General features: G+C 39.7%; 1 protein-coding gene across 12 annotated transcripts in view; it reads right to left on the bottom strand.

Annotated features, from left to right (window-relative positions):
• Window positions 1-595: 595 nt before the first annotated feature.
• The window catches only part of LOC310904394 (uncharacterized protein), a 113,683-nt gene continuing 109,530 nt past the window's right edge, over window positions 596-4,748 (bottom strand). For 11 of the 12 annotated variants that reach the window (XR_014588276.1, XR_014588277.1, XR_014588278.1 and 8 more), the window contains 2 exons: window positions 3,074-3,135; window positions 596-2,889 (listed from right to left, as the gene is read on the bottom strand). The gene's annotated coding sequence lies outside the window, so the exon portion shown is untranslated. The remainder of the gene's footprint in view (window positions 2,890-3,073; window positions 3,136-4,748) is intronic. The other variant, XR_014588289.1, reaches the window with a different exon arrangement.

Here is a 4,748-nt window from a genome sequence, read left to right as displayed (position 1 = left end):
ACCTTTCTCTGACCTGAAAAAAAGTAAATTATTGAACCAAATGATAAAAAAGTTATTATTAAACTAGACAGTAAAATACCTCTCAGACATATGGTATCATACAGAATAAACAAGGTCAAATGGAAGTGAAAAGTATCTACAACTAATCAGTGAAGGATAAGATTTTCAAAAGCCCCACTGAAGATGGTGGGAAGCTCCCACTGACCATTTGCAAGCCAATTCTGAGCAGTATGGAAAACGCTAACCAATCTAATTTTTAAATTCATGTGCTCATTGTTCAAAATTATGCGACTAAGTAATTTATCGTATAGCAAAGGTTTATCCTATTTTATGTTGCATAATAAAGGGGTGGAAACACTATGTAAGATGCTGTCAACAGTCAGTTATTTGTGAACCAGTTTTATTATTACATTAGTGGACACTTGTTATTCTTGAGTCTACATTTGTTTTGTGTCACTGGCTATATTAAATTGTAATGTTTCTGTTTTCTGATTTTTTTTTATTATTATTATTATTTTTCTAAACAAACGTGTATATAAATATTAAGTTAGAGGTACAATTACAAATGACCTTGTCTTGCCTTTTCTTCCAAACAAAGTCAGGGTTTTTATTTCAATACCTGTAAACAAAATTTTGGAGTATTCACTCAGTTCTGGTGGCCAGAACGGCAGTAAATGACCATCTCTAAGGCTGGCAGAAGACAAAACTGCTGAAGTAGAGACATTCCCAGCTTGGTGGAGAATTTTGAGGTGTCTCTTGAGCCATATACACATCTGGCAAAATCTGAGAAAAGTACTGAGGTACAATCATTGCCCCCAGGCCTGTCATGGACACGACGCACCAGCCAGACCTTCTGTTCTGAGCAAGCAGCTGTTGCTTGAACCAAAATACCGTGCAGCCACTCTCTCACCAAGTGCCTAAGACAAGCATTTCTATTTCCTTGAGCCCAGAGGTCTTCAGCACAACGGCATGGTAATAGCTTTACGAGTGAACACTATCTCACAAGTGACGGGATATAAACCTGTTTTCAGAGAACTGCTTGCAGTGCCGTAAGTCTGTGTCACCGTCCCTCCATCAAACTCATGTACACCGAAGGGGCCATAAAATTCATTCACATCTTGGAGGCCTTTCTTATCAAATAACAATAAATGAAGCTCTGCAGGTCAAATGTTGATTCTAAAATGTATCTAAGTACTGTTTAAATTATAAAACTATGAGAAAGCTGAGTATTGTCATTATCATTAAATGCCACCCCTAAAAATGCATAAGAAACATTGCCGATTGTTCTGGGAAGGAAGTTACTGCTATGGAGATATTACAATTACCAAGTACTTTATATCATTTAAAGTATATATTTAGCTTAATTGTGGTAAAACTAGATCATATTCTGTTGATTTCATAATTACTAGAAAAACTGCAAAATAAAATACATGTTTTGGGGGACTGAGAATTTGATGTGGTTTATAATCAACAGCATTGTTCGCAATGACGGATCTGAGTACAGAGAAATTATTTCACGTCGCAGCACTGGGGCTAACACTTGCTTTTCCACTCGCTTTTCATTACCATTGCAAAGTAGTTTTCATAGACAGTGCTTATTTTAGTCATGGCAGAAACTAATGAATTTTTCAGACTTGTGTCTGGGTTTTATTATACTCCTATACAATCTTTTATTATACTCCTACAAAATCTGTTTTTTATGTATTGTACTATCAAAGAGTGGGCTGAGGATGCCCTTACTTCCCTTTGAATCTTTTTTACAACTTTATAATTCAGAAATTTAAACTTCTTTTTACCCATTATGAACTGCTAACCTCTGAGTGTGGCCTTGGTTCTCCCTCTGGGTCACTGTGAAGATTATCTGCACTACAGTTGCATCCAGAGCCTCTATAGTTTGTGCCCTGCTCTACTGAACAACATAAAAACAAGCCTGTAAATAATCGCCCCTCTCAAGAGCCTGCAGTCTGGTATGTTTACAGTACAGATTTTAGGGAAGTAAAAGAACAGTTGAGCTAATTCATTTCAAGCTAACATTCATATCTCTACTCTGTACTGGAGCATAAGCATGACCTAAGTGGATAAGAGAAGGGAGAGAGGAACGGGTACTAAATAAGTGATAGGAAAAGGGGAACTCATAATTCCTCCCTCCACACTGCTGACATGAACATGGTATTCACAGCAAGAGACCCAGCAGAGAAGACAAAACATCTTGAGTGAGAAGCTGTCAGTCTGAACATCATTTTGCCCTTTCTGCAAAATCCTTCTTCGCAGAGACATGACCACCACCAGTGTGATTCACAGCCCTGGTAGATGTTGGAGCTGCTGGAGAACCTCGCCACAAGGTGACACATGTGGCTGCCCCAGTGCTCAGGGAAGACAGAAGCACTGAATGTAGTGATTAACTTTGTGCAGTTTTCTAGTGGAATCTAAAGAGGTAAAAAAAAAAAAAAATGGGAGGGAAGGAAAAGGAGAGTTTGGCTGATACAAGGCTCAAGCAGCCACCAGATACTAAACACTACTCTCTTTCTTCTACTGCTTTCACTTGGTCAGTTCATTTCACTCCATAGATCATTTTTCTTATTGGGAAAAAAAAACAACTGACAAATGTTTTTCTTACCTCTACCTTTCCTCTGTTCTGTGTGGGATCTGAGTGGAAGGATGGTGTTACAGATGTGTGACTGCTGTTGTCTACAAAGGTGTCTCCTGCCACTGCTTACATGGAGCTGGCTGTTCCCCTAGGAAGTGGATCATGAGTGCTGAGCAGGTAGATCCTGGCACAGGAGTTGTCTGATACAAAGGCGTGGAGAAAGCAGCACTGAGGAAAACACTGCGTATATGCTCGAAGTTTGCCATTTCTTCCTTGTACGGTGGGCATTGAGTGAACACCATCTAATGCAGAACAAGGAAAAGGAAAGACATTTTAGCGGTAGGAAGGCAGATACTGTGGTGACAAAGGGCTTTGAAAAAGTAAACATAAGTAAACATATTTGAAACAGTAAAAAAGTGAGCTTTTTTTTTCTTTCTTTCTTTTTATCCCTTATGTCATCCATTGTTACAGATAAGCACTCCTTACCTATTCCATACTTGCCTCACAGCTTCACACATCCACTGTCCTGGCCATTTCTTCTGGGAACACTACAGTAATAACAACAAAGAGACAATAATGCTGGCATTTAAATTTGCAGTTACTCAAATTAGTTCTAACTGACAGCTGAGCCGCTACTTCCAATAGAGCAGTCAATACCTCAAAGGTCTTGTTTTGGGGAAGACAGGCAAAGGTCATGATTTCTCTTACTCACTGTGCTTACTCTGGAAGAGAAGGACTTTTTTGGGATTGTGACTGCTCATACAGCTCTTGGGGCAGGGAGAAGCAAACAGGACACCGAGAGAAGAGCAGAAATAAATGTGTGGTCAGTGCTGACCCTCTGCAGGAGCAATAGGCTCAAATGAGAATTGTGCTCAAACAAACCTGTTGTTTTTGGGAGGATATTTCTATGACAATCAGTACTGTGATTATGCAGCACCAGAAAATGCACATAAGCTGGCTTTAAGCCACCAGCTCGGGTACATGCAGGGTAAAACTTCCTGGAGCTGCAACATCCACGTGGGAAGCTGAGTAAAGATGTGGGGGTATTCTTCACCGAGCTCCACGGTGGAGCAGAGATACTGTCAGCAGCGCAAGAACAAGCTAACATGAAGCTAACTTAAGTATCTGATGGCAGTCAGGAGCTATCCTCAGATACCAAGCACTGTGGGACTGGAAATGACAAGGCTGCATGGCCTCTTATAAAACTGTACATCTAAATTGGTCGTGCTGTGTATGACATGATAACAAAGAGCAGATGCAGTTAAAGCACTTATATTTTAACTTGAGGGTGGATAAACCTCTCAGCTGAGAGTCACATACTGACAGCCGTAAGACACAGATCGTGTATCTCAGAATACCAAAGGGAAAGCCGTGGGAGTAGTTCCCTGGTGGAAGATGGTAACTGCTCTGCGTGATCCCACGTCTTCTTCAGAGCAGGGTTAGCAAGCAGCAGTGTGCCCAGCTCGCTCCTTAATGATGGAGATGTAGCTGGGGAGAGCAGAGTGACCACACACATGGCCCCACTGCAAATGCAAAAAGGGCTCGCTACTTCTGTTTGAAAACTGGCAAATAGCTGGTAAACAAACACAAACCAGCTTTACAAATTTCACAGGCTTTCTAGGTAGAAAAGTAACAAATGGACCATCAGGTGAAGCAGGAGAATACCCGAAAAAGCCAGACTTATACTTCCACTGCTTATGGCAGGAGTCTTCTACATGTGAACACCTTCACTGCACCAATTCAGGTGAGAATAATGCATGCTTTACTATAGGATAAGGTAATGTGACAACTCAGGCAACATTGCAGACCAAAGATATCTTCAAGGTCTGTAAAATGGTTTGCAGCTGCATACTTGTAATCCATACTTCAAGCAGCTTAATAAAAAATTATAATGTGATTTTTAATATCATAACCTATAATTTATATTTCATTAACTGCTCAAGCTCAATTTTGATACTGTAAAACTAAGCACATTCTTTTAAGCTTTTACTTTCATCAATCAGTTGATTTTTCTGACACATGGCACATCTAATTCAATGGTATTGGGTCTCTGTTTTTAAATAATATTCTGTTTTCCAGAATACTGGTATGGTTGTATTTAGACATCTTTTTTTTAAAAAAAAAAATGTAGTGACAGCCATTTCAATCAAAAACAAGAAAA

The sequence above is a fragment of the Anser anser genome (assembly GCF_964211835.1).
Source record: "Anser anser genome assembly, chromosome: 9".
Taxonomy (NCBI): domain Eukaryota; kingdom Metazoa; phylum Chordata; class Aves; order Anseriformes; family Anatidae; genus Anser; species Anser anser.
The sequence above is the reverse complement of the archived record's forward strand: the minus strand, read 5'-3'. Positions and strand labels throughout refer to the sequence as shown.